The sequence below is a fragment of the Trifolium pratense genome, linkage group LG7 (assembly GCF_020283565.1).
Source record: "Trifolium pratense cultivar HEN17-A07 linkage group LG7, ARS_RC_1.1, whole genome shotgun sequence".
Classification (NCBI taxonomy): domain Eukaryota; kingdom Viridiplantae; phylum Streptophyta; class Magnoliopsida; order Fabales; family Fabaceae; genus Trifolium; species Trifolium pratense.
In genome coordinates, this window is record NC_060065.1 from 17,438,915 (window position 1) to 17,451,901 (window position 12,987).

The following is a 12,987-nucleotide window of genomic DNA, read 5'->3' on the forward strand; positions in this document are numbered from 1 at the left end:
AAATTCTCCAATATTTATTCCATTAGTCACTACTATTAATCAAATTTGTTTTGTTTTTTTTTTTTAACAAAGGTTAATCAAATTTGTTTGTTCTATCTCTTCTGCTTACGGTGTCTTGAAATGATTTTTCTTCTTTTCTTTTTCAAGGACAGGGACTAAATTGGATTTTTATTATTTAGTCAAATCATTATCTGGTTATATATATTTACACACTTAAATGGTTTGAAATAATAATATAATCTTGGATTACACTGCACCTTATAACACTGCCTGCCTATCAGACTGAGTTTTTGAATACTGTTCGTGCAATTGCAATTGTGCAAAGTAGAAAATTGCTAATTTAATCTTTGAAACTATAAGACACTGTCAATTTAATCTTTGAAATTTTAATACACTGGTAAATTGCAGTCAAAATGTAAAAAACACCATCAATTTAATCATTGAACCATATTAATATATTGTTTTTTTTTAACTGTTTTAAAAGTAAAATAACCAATAACACAAATAATAGATACTTAAGTATTTTAATTATTTGATACAGAGTTCTATTATTCATTGGCTAGTGCATATAGAAAAAATATTTGTTATGAGAGTTCAATCTCTTCGATGAATCTCAATTATTTCAAGTATCAGTCGTTACAATTGTGCGCGGAAATACCCTAATTTACCATAAAAAAAAAAGTAACAAAATATTACTACTACATTAGTTTCCAAATCATCTAATAGAGACTGATATATACGATCGTAAATTTTGAATGACTTTAACTTCAATACATCTTCGGTGTAAAACATTTTACATAGTTAACAAATCACAACTATTTATGTATATATATACGATTTTAGAAATAGTTATGATTAGACTTAATTAGTAAAATAGTCTCTTAAAGATATTTGGTTTCACATTGATCCCTTAAAGAAAAAAAGGTTCGAATAGGTCCCTTAAAGGAAAAAAAATGTACAAATAGGTCCCTTAAAGACATCTCCGTTAATCAGTTTGGTCCTTTCCGTCCATTTTTTCGAGGACCAAACTGATTAACGTAGATGTCTTTAAGGGACCAAACTGACGGAGATGTCTTTAAGGAACCTATTCGGACGTTTTTTTCTTTAAGGGACCTATTCGGTCCTTTTTATGATTTCACAATTATTATTGATTAATTGTGTAAAACACTAATACAAGGAGAGGAAGCTTCACACGAAATCTGTGCATGACTTATCACTATGGGTCCGTTTGATCTGCAAAATATAAAAACTGGACAGAACAGTACAGGATAGTACAGGACAGTACAAGACAGAACAGTACAGGACAAACGTTTAAGGTATTGAACAAACTTTGTGTTTATACGATGTTTGGTGGATAAAATGTTATTTTGGTATTTTAGACAACTTGTGCTGAGGACAAAAAGTTGTCCCGTGATTCTGTGGGGGACAAGAATTTCAAGTTTTGTCCTGTCCCTTGGCCCCCAGTTTGTCCAGTACCAAGAACAGTTTTAAAATCAAACACAGTACAGCAGAAGTTGTCCTGTCCAGTCACTTATTTTTTAGCAGATCAAACGCACCGTATACATTTGTTCAATCCACGTGTTCTGGTGTATATCAAATAAAATATATTAGTAATTCAAGATTGTCAGTTGTTTGATTAACTTGCCGTCTTTGATAGAAATAGAAATAATTTATCAATCTTTAGTTGCCTAACATATCGTAATATAGTAGTAATGTCTGAATTTTCAACATATGTGATGCTTTGAATTGAATAGACAAAAGCAGAAAGTTTTCACATAATAAAATACTACAATTATTGACTAATCAGAAGCTTTTCAATAGCACACATAACAGAAACTTTTGTACTAACATGTGTACTGAAATTCTTGGAAATAGTTGAATGAAAAAACTCACAACAATTAAGACATCACAACAGAATATGGCATGTATTACAAGGTTTCTAAGCTTCATTCTACTTCATATATTCCTCTTAACCTTAACAAAAGCACAATCACCATTTTACATGGTAAGTTTTTGCCAAAATTCAACAGAAAAAACAAACATCACATCATACCGATCCAACGTTAACAACATACTTTTATGGATAAATTCTAATTCTGCAGCAGGAACAGTATCTAACCAGACCGTGGTACGCAGCAGCAACAACGATGATCATGTTTATGGGTACTATGATTGTCGTGGTGACGTCAGAGGAACTTTCTGTCAATTTTGTCTCACAACTGCTGTCACAGATATCGCTCGACGTTGTCCCAACGGGGTCTCGGCTATGATATGGTATGACATATGTGTCGTCGGATATTCTAACCAAACATTCATAGGAAAAGTTATTTTAACCCGATCATGGAATTTAACCGGGTCCAAAAACGTCACGGACTCAACTGAACTTGGGAAAGCAGTAAATTACATGAGGAATTTGATAGGCAAAGTGACTACAGAAACCATTCAGAATTGGGCAATGGGTGAGTTCAATTTGAGTGACACTGAGAAAAGGTATGGTTGGGTGCAGTGTAGTAGAGATATTGGTAAGGATGGATGCAAAAAATGTTTGGAGACAATGTTGGATAAAGTTCCTCAGTGTTGTGGAACAAAGGTAAAATGGGCAGTGGTGTGTCCTAGTTGTGGGATGGAGATTGATGATAATAAGTTCTATCAACTGCAAACAGGATCTACCTCTCCAAATCGAGGTAATATCAATTGTTGAATTTGGACTCCTTGCAGAATGATGTCACAATTGCAGAGACATAAAAAATCTTAATGTTGTCACTTGAATGCATAGATCTCAACAAAGATTTTTTATGTCTCTCCAATTGTGATAAACGTCCCCCTCATTTTATGATTCTTGTCTCAGATAGTGTTGCGTAGCACCGACCCTGTAAAATGTCATAGCGGGTTAGCTGCTATTGCAAAGACAAAATCAATGTACAAAATAAACATAAATACTCAGAAATAGAAAAATACACAAAATTAAAGCAACCATCATACTTAATAATTAAAGAATCTAAAGTACAGGGCAATAAAAACTACAAGCCAAAAATGTTGCGTCGAATCATTCCACCACTACGCTATTCAGCTATAGCGCAATTGACAACATAGCTTCCAATACACATACATTTATAACCAAAACAATTATGTGAAAATCACATTCTTTTCAAAACAGGTCATCCAGGTCTAATATCTGAGCAACAAGCAAAAATGTAAATGCATAGTTTCAACAATGAAAATAATTTAATAAATGTTTTAAAAATTGTTTAACCGGAAGCCTTCACTCCATTGGAAAAATTAGAATTCTCCGGTATATTGTGTGAAATGCAACATTCTCATCCATGATAGTTTTGCAGGCAAGCAAGAAAGTACAACCAAAACCTTGATCATCATCTTAGTAAGTGTACTGGTGGCAGTAGCTCTACTAAGTTATTGTGTCTACTACTACTGGGGAAATAATCGGTTAAGTAAAGGTAACTATAACAAGTTGCATACATGTTGAAAATTCTCAAAGATCATTTAAGAAAATTACATATAACAGAATGTCTATTCAAACTTACTAGCTTCCTTGCTAGGTCCATCGCTGTTGAGGACTGTTAAACCTATATCTTTCCATGATAACATTCAAAGAGAGGATTCATTACATGGAGACCTTCCTACAATCCCATTAACTGTAATTCAACGGAGCACCGATAACTTTTCAGAGTCATATAAATTAGGAGAAGGAGGATTTGGCCCAGTTTACAAGGTACATATAAATTGGAACTAGAATCCAACAAATGCATGTATAATTTTTCTATATAACTTTGACAGGTTCCTATTCTATTTTCGTTCATTTTAATCAGGGTACTTTACCAGATGGCACAGAAGTTGCTGCCAAAAGGCTTTCAGAAACATCGGGTCAAGGTTGCGGGGAGTTCAAAAATGAAGTAATATTCATAGCTAAACTTCAACACAGAAACCTTGTGAGACTTGTGGGTTGCTGCATTGAGGGAGATGAAAAAATACTGGTATATGAGTACATGACAAATTCAAGCTTTGACTTTCACCTTTTCAGTATGTTAAACCTTATTCATTCCATTTTCTTTAATGATTATAATCTTTTAATTGCTCTGATTTAGTTCTGATTAATAAAAATTGAAACAATAAAAAGAATAATCGTAACTGGCCACATTTTGCACTGTGTAATATAAATTGATACATCATATCTACATCATATCCAGTGATTATCCTGTAAAACTATAAAAAAAAAAATAAAAAAAAATATTGAATGATATTCTGTGGAATAGCATGAATCCAATGTTCCTTTACGTGACAGATAAGGAAAAACAAAAGCATCTATGTTGGAAATTACGACTAAGCATTATCAATGGAATTGCAAAAGGACTGCTTTACCTTCATGAGGATTCTCGACTTAGAGTAATCCATAGAGATCTGAAAGCCAGCAATGTTCTTCTGGATGATGAAATGAATCCAAAAATATCAGATTTTGGATTGGCAAGGACATTTGAAAAAGACCAATGTCCGACAAAAACAAAAAGAGTTATTGGCACCTAGTAAGAGTTTTTGGAAATTCATAGAAAACAAATATTAGAAAAATTTACGTGATTCACAACTGACAGTGTTCTATTTATTGTATACAGTGGATACATGGCTCCAGAATACGCAATGGCAGGGATATTTTCAGTGAAATCTGATGTTTTCAGCTTCGGGGTTCTTTTATTAGAAATAATTTATGGTAAAAGAAATGGCGAATTCGTTCTTTCAGAACATATGCAAAGTCTTCTATTATATGTGAGTTTTTATGAGCCAACGATCCAACGAGCTATGATGATACTAATGTATTTTTACATTTTCTAACAAAATATTTCAAATCAAGTTTCTAAAAATCTATATTTGTATGCAGACTTGGAAACTCTGGTGTGACGGAAAAAGTTTAGAATTAATCGATCCTTTCCACAAAAAATCGTACGTTGAAAGTGAAGTCTTGAAGTGCATACACATTGGTTTATTGTGTGTTCAAGAAGATGCAGCAGATCGACCAACCATGTCCACCGTTGTTCGCATGCTAGGGAGTGACACAGTAGATCTTCCAAAACCCACGCAACCAGCATTTTCAGTTGGTAGAATGTCCAAGAATGAAGATCAAACTTCAAAAAATTCTAAGGATAATTCTGTTGATGAAGAAACCCTAACTATTGTTTCACCCCAGAATGCAATAAAACATGCTTCTCTATGCTGCACTCATAAACATAAACATGGAAACGGTATTGGCCTCGTGACCTGAGATAGATTAGACATATCACCAGATATCATGTCACAATATTTATACATGCAAACATCACAAATTCAAGTCTGATAAAAAACAGTCCAAAGCTAAAACCACAAAGAAACATGAGAAGTAGGATTTGATTTCTGTAAAGTCAAATGGCATATCTTAAAACAGAAAGGGCGGAGTAATTAATCTTGATTAGATTTGTAAACAATCAAACATTATTATTATGCATATTCGCAATTTATTTTAATAATCTCCAAGATAAATTTAAAATTCATGCATATCTAACAACAATAACAATAAACAAACGGTAAAACAAGTCAATATCTTCACTCAGCGAGGTTAATGTTTGTACCGAAGAAGAATGTGTTAGCTTCTTTCAATTCAGATTTTTTATCTCCCAAAATACTTAGTAGTATTAATTAAAGGTAATTTGAAAGAAAATACATACATACATTTAAATAAGACATACATAGAGACAAAAAAAAATAAAATCGAAAGAGGGTTTACATTTAAAACTGTTCTTTGCTGCCATAAGTTTTATTTAGAGCAATCAACATCACAATTAAGAAACTTGAAGCCATTATGATTTCATCTAAAACTGTCTTACAAGTGATTATGACACTATATAAGTTCAAATAAGTCAATTCAAAGAAGCTCTTGATCGGATAAACAATTTGTGAGACTAATTATAGTGATACTAATTATAGGAATTAACACTTACAATGTCATCATTTTCATACACTGATCAAGATGGACTTTGTGACGCAGAGAACCTCCGTTTTAAGGGATTTCCTTGTTTCCGCAATTTTCAAAGGGGCAGTTAATTGATGAGATAAACTGAAGTAGAAAAAGCTTCCCACCAGTAGTGTAGAGGCAATTTGGCTTGGGCTAGTAGTGTGAGTAGTGCACCGTTTCTAAGGTTTTGGTGGCGAATGAACGACGTTAAAATTTGGGTCTAACTATTAAATAGAATAAAAAAATTGAATTGCTAATAAACATTGAATTTTTTTATTTAATATCAAAATACTCATACAAAATGAGCATTTTTAGATGCAAATTCACTAATAATTGTTTTTATATCAATATGTTCTATTATATCTTTCTCGATATATAAAATAGCCAGACGATTCAACTTTTCTTGTGACATTGACGATCTCAAATAGTTTTTCAATAATTTTAACTTTGAAAAACTTATTTCTCCATATGCAACAGTCACCAGCATAGTTAAGAGAATTCGATAAGCAATTGCAACATTTGGATAACAATATGCAACTTTGACAAACTCATGAATTTCAATGGCTGACATCAACACATTTGCAACACTTTCAATTCAGAAAAAGATCATCTGCATCAACATCCGACAAATCCTTATAAGAAAAAACAATCTTAAAATTTGTGCACGATTTTTGTAATTCATCATTATCCAATGATTTCAATATTTTTGCATCAAATAAAAATCCAAAAATACTTTCGAATACTTTTAACTGCTCAAATCTATTTTTTAATGAAGTTATTGCCATATCAACCACCACAAAAAAAATAATTGACTTTAAAAGATTCCTCGGGTGATTGTATTTCCTCATCATCATCATTCTCGTCATATTGTCTTTTTCGAAAGCTACGACGCTTTGTTAGAAGTGTTGGCTCTATACCCATATCCAATGCAAGAGTTTTTGCAATATTCATACTCAGGACGGAGCCAGTAATTTAGCTTAATGGGGGCCGAGTTTAAAAATACAAGTTAAAGAAAAAACTAAATTTTGAAAGCACAATATATATAACAAGCTATAAGATAAATTTAAAGCTAATATTGACATATATATATATATATATATATACCCAAAAAAAAAAAAATTGGGGCCCTAATACTTGATAGCCTCGCCCTCCTTGCCCCTCCTCAGATACGGCATTGAGTCCTAGTTCAGCCACATGTCTATGTTTCTCTCGGCTCTACCATTTTTGTTGAGAGGTGTATAGACATAACATTCTGAATTGAATTCCTGACTCTATGGCTATCTTTTGGACAGGTTTGTACTCACCTCCTCCATCATACCGAATTCTTTGTTTCTGTCACAAATTATTTATTTTCAGAGACTAAAATGAAAAAATTATAGGGATCAAAAATATATTTAATCGTATGATATTTGAAACTATAAGACACTATCAATTTAATCATTCAACCATTAATATTTTATGTTTTTGTCTTTAAGTAAAAATCTTTCTACTCATCCATTAGAGACGAATATGTATGATTGTAAAATTTAAACGACTTTAGATTTAATACATCCTCAATGTAATCCGACATATTACAATTATTTATAGGTTCGATTTTATTACCCGTTTGACCTACTTATTTTCTACTTCTCCTTAAAAAGAATAGAGAAGTAGAAAATTGTATTTTTCCCTATTTCTCCTTAAAAAAATTATAGAAATAAAGTAAAGAATTAGAAAATAAGAAGAAGTTTGGCCAAACACAAACTTTTACATCTTTACTACTTTTAAGGAGAAAAAAAAAGTAGAAAAAAAGTAGGGTCAAACGCACCCTTATAATCTGACAAGAGTAAACTTGATGCGTAGAGATATTGCTATGGACGGGGTAGATGCTTGTTGTGTGTTGTGCGGGGAGGGTAGAGAAACGGAAGATCACTTATTTGCCTCTTGTTCATTGACTTGGGTGGTATGGTCGAAGATTCATCGGTGGTTTGGTTTGACTTCAGTAGTGCCGGGTACAATTGGCTCCTTATTCCAAGGCTTTCTCCCACTTTTTTAGAATCGGGAGCATGTTTTAAAAGGGGTCGTAATGATTTGGCATGAGATTATTTGGGTACTCTGGCGGACAAGGAATAATTTTTAGGGGAAATGTTGTTGGACCGGAGGAGATTGTTGATAGGATTCAAGTCGTTTCATGGAAATGGTCCAAGAAGGCTACTTCGTCATGCTTATTTTATGAGTGGTGTGTAGACCCACCCTTTTTATTGTATAATTCACTAGTTTGTGTAGACCCTTTTGATTGTATAATTGCTAGTTTGGGTGGGCATTATAGACTTAGATCGATCAAAGGGATGTCTTTGATTTGGTGGTTTTTTTAGTTAGTTGGGTAGAGTACTATATGTACTTCCTCTACCTATGTGGATAGAGTACCTCTTGTACTTTATCCTTTTATCTATAAAATCATTTGCCGTTAAAAAAAAAAAGTTTTATAATCCGACAATTATGGTTGATTATTTTTTCACCAACAATGTATATAGATTAGAGCCATTTTCAATTTCAAAATATAATTTTAAAATTGAGTTTAATGAATATATACCATCTATGCAATTTAATCTTATACTTCCACGTGATATTAATAAAGTGAAGTAGAGTGATGTGACAAAATATAAAGTTATTATTGGTTAACCGTATAAAATTCTTTAAAATTTATTAACTTCATAGACTAAATTTTCAAAACACTAAACTGGTGATTTCACATGACAAGGAGAATAAGCTTCACACGAAATCTGTGCATGGCTTATCTCCACACAATTGTTCAACCCACTTCTTTTGGTTTTCCAAATCAAACACACATTAATTCAAAATTGCCAGTTGTTTGATTAACTTGCAGTCTGAATTTTCTACACATGTGATGCCTTGAATAGACACAAGCAAAAAAATTTCACATATTAGTCCATGAGCTTTTCAACATCACACAATATAGAACACAATAATTGACTAATCATATGCTTCAAATAAGATTTTCACATACTAACAATAATTGACTAATCATAAGCTTTTCAACAGCACACAATATAGAACACACAATAGAAGCAGAAACTTCTGTGCTAACATATGTACCGAAATTCTTGGAAATAGTTGAAGGAAAAAACTCACACCCATCAAGACGTCGCAACAGAACATGACATGTGGTACAAAGTTTCTAAGCTTCACTCTACTTCTTCTATTCCTCTTAACCTTAACAAATGCAGAATCACCATTTTACATGTCAAGTTTTTGCGAGAATTCAGCAGAAGAAACAAACATCACATCATACCGATCCAATGTTAACAAACTCCTTTTATGGATAAACTCTAACTCTGCCACAGGCACAATAAATAACCATACCACCATACGCAGCACAAACAACAACCACAATGATGATGTTTATGGCTACTACGGTTGTCGGGGAGACATCTTAGGATCTTTTTGTGAATTTTGTCTCAACACTGCTGTCACAGATATCACTCAACGTTGTCCCAATGGGTTATCAGCTATGGTATGGTATGACATATGCATTATCGGATATTCTAACCACAGTTTCCCAGGAAACGTTATTGTAACACCAGCATGGAATTTAACAGGATCCAAAAACGTCAAGGACTCAACTGAACTTGTGGAAGCAGTAAATTACACGAGGAATTTAATAGACAGAGTGACTACAGAAGCCAATATCAAATGGGCAATGGGTGAGTTCAATTTGAGAGACACCGAGAAAAGGTATGCTTGGGTGCAGTGTAGTCCATATATTAATAAGGATGAATGTAGAGGGTGTTTGGAGACTATGTTGGATAAAGTTCCTAAGTGTTGTGGAACAAAGGTGAAATGGGCAGTGGTGTGTCCTAGTTGTGGGATGGAGGTTGATGATAATAACTTCTACCAACAGCAAACAGGATCTCCTTCTTCATTGCCAAATCCAGGTAATATCATTTGTTGAATTGCAGAATGATATCACAATTGCAGAGGCATAAAAAATCTTAATGTTGTGACAAAATTTACTCACCAAAATAAAGACACTTCCTCTGACTTCTGGAGATTTCTTTTTTGAAACGGTCAAAGTTAGTAGTGTTAGTATTTTTATTCCTTAACTCCTTTAACCCTTGGCTCAAATTAGTTGAGCTACCCAACCACCCTGACTTTTGGAGACTTATTTGACGATTGCAATGAATACATCGCTTTATATACCCTGTCTCTTGATTGCAGGCATGTCAATGAAGATCTTTTATGTCTCTGCAATTGTGATAAACATCAGCCCTATTTTGTCATTCTTCTTATTTCTGGACACTTCTGCAACAAATCTTTTGTCATGATCAACTTCCAATACACATATTTTTAACCAAAAATTTCGGTTAAAGCCGCATTCTTTTCAAAATTGGGACTGTGTTTCAAATAATTATTATTCAACAGGTCATGTAGGAACCACAAGGGAAGGACTAATATTTAGTGTTATTCATGGTGGATGGTCGACCATGGCAGAAACGAAAAATTGTGCCATAGAACGCCATGGCACCACCATCCTTCACAAATTGACCATGGCAGATGTCAAAAAATCCCCTACCGCAATCCTCCATGGCACTGCCATGACCAATATTTGACAACAATGCTAATATTTCAGCAACAAACAAATATGCAAATGTTCATTTTCGTGTGAAATCAATTCTCCTATAAATTGAGAAAAGATATGCAACATTCTCATATATGATAGTATTGCAGGCAAACAGAAAGGTGCAAGTAATACCAAAGCCTTGATCATCATCTTAGTAAGTGTATTGGTGGCAGTAGCTCTACTGATTTGTTGTGTCTACTACTACTGGAGAAAGAACGGCAATAAAGGTAACTAAAACAAGTTACATATATATCATATATGTTGAAATTTCTCTAAGCTCATTTCACAAAATTACCAGTGACAAAAAATCTCTAACCAAACTTACTAGCTCCCTTGCTAGGTCGATTGCTGTTGAGGACCGTTACTCCCATATCTTTCCGTGATAACGTTCAAAGACAGGATTCATTGCATGGAGACCTTCCTACAATCCGTTTAACTGTAATTCAACAAAGCACCAATAACTTTTCAGAGTTATATAAATTAGGAGAAGGTGGATTTGACAAAGTTTACAAGGTACGGATAAAATTGGATCTAGAAGACAAGAAATGCATTTATAATTTTTCGATATAACTTTGAAATGTTCCGATTCTATTTTTGTTCATTTTTATCAGGGTACCTTACCAGATGGCACAGAAGTTGCTGCCAAAAGGCTTTCAGAAACATCAGGTCAAGGTTCAGGGGAGTTCAAAAATGAAGTAAGATTCATAGCTAAACTGCAACACAGAAACCTCGTGAAACTCTTGGGTTGCTGCATTGAGGGAGACAAAAAAATACTAGTATATGAGTACATGCCAAATTCAAGCCTTGACTTTCACCTTTTCAGTATGTTTAGTTTCGACAAACCTTATTCATCCCATTTGCTTTAATGATTGTATTCTTTCACTTGCTCCGCTTTACTTCTAATTGATAAAAAACAAGTTTGGAACTAAATACAAAAATTGAAACAACAAAAGGAATAATCATAATTGGGCACATTTTGCACTGTTCAATACCATAACCAGAATAACACATTGAAATATATCATATCCGGTGTTATTATCAACAATAGTATGACTACAATGTTCCTTTACTTGACAGATAAGGAAAAACAAAAACATCTATGTTGGAAATTACGACTAAGCATTATCAATGGAATTGCAAAAGGACTGCTTTACCTTCATGAGGATTCTCGACTTAGAGTAATCCATAGAGATCTGAAAGCCAGCAATGTTCTTTTGGATGATGAAATGAATCCAAAAATATCTGATTTTGGATTGGCAAGGACATTTGAAAAAGACCAATGTCTGACAAAAACAAAAAGAGTTATTGGCACCTAGTAAGAGCTATTGAAAACTCATTAAACAAATAATTAGAAAAATTTACGTGATTCAAAACTGACAGTGTTCTATTGATTTTATTCAGTGGATACATGGCTCCAGAATACGCAATGACTAGGATTTTGCCACCACAAAGTTGATCTAATGGCTATAAACTACTCTCTAGAATTTTCCCTACCATTCTACATAAATCTTAACTTATCCTTATTTTCTAGAGAGCTCCATGGATTTCTCTAGAATAGGCTTCTAGAAATTGGACTTTCTACATCACTAATTTGGGCTTAAAACTCCCAAGGCCCAAAACTAACAAACCCAAAATCAATTTATATATTCAACAATGACACCAATGTATTTTTTACATTTTTAACAAAATATTTCAAATCAAAGTTTCTAAATATCCACATATGTATGCAGACATGGAAACTCTGGTGTGATGGGAAATGTTTAGAATTAATCGATCCTTTCCACAAAAAGACGTTCATTGAAAGTGAAGTCTTGAAGTGCATACACATTGGTTTATTGTGCGTACAAGAAGATGCAGCGGATCGACCAACCATGGCCACTGTTGTTCGCATGCTAGGGAGTGACATAGTAGACCTTCCAAAACCCACGCAACCAGCATTTTCAGTTCGGAGAATGTCCAAGAATGAAGATAGAACTTCAAAAAATCCTAAGGATAGTAGATGTTATGGTTTAGCTTGTGCCAGATTCGGAAATGTTTTGAGTTCTTTTAGAAATAGATTTGAAGTCATTCTTATTTTCCGTTTCTATCTTTTACAATTTACTCCAAAAAAATTATTCTAACCCCATAATCTATGTCAGATCCGTCATCTGTCAATATCATCAGCAGCCTTCAATCTTAATAGTCTTTCCAAGAAACAATATATCATGTATCCTAAGTATTAAAAGATTAATTGCCAAAGGCTAAACAAAGTATAAAACCTACAAAACAGAAATCTAACTAAAATTTCAAAAAACAGGTTATCCAAAAGCTTACAGAAAACACACAAGAAAGCAGCAAACACAACACCTTGTTCAACCACGGCATCTGCAAA

At 33.4% G+C, this 12,987-nt stretch overlaps 1 pseudogene; it reads left to right on the forward strand.

Moving 5' to 3' along the window:
* The first annotated feature begins 1,770 nt into the window (after positions 1-1,770).
* On the forward strand, positions 1,771-12,129 carry LOC123895971 (annotated as a pseudogene).
* The last annotated feature ends 858 nt before the right edge of the window (positions 12,130-12,987 follow it).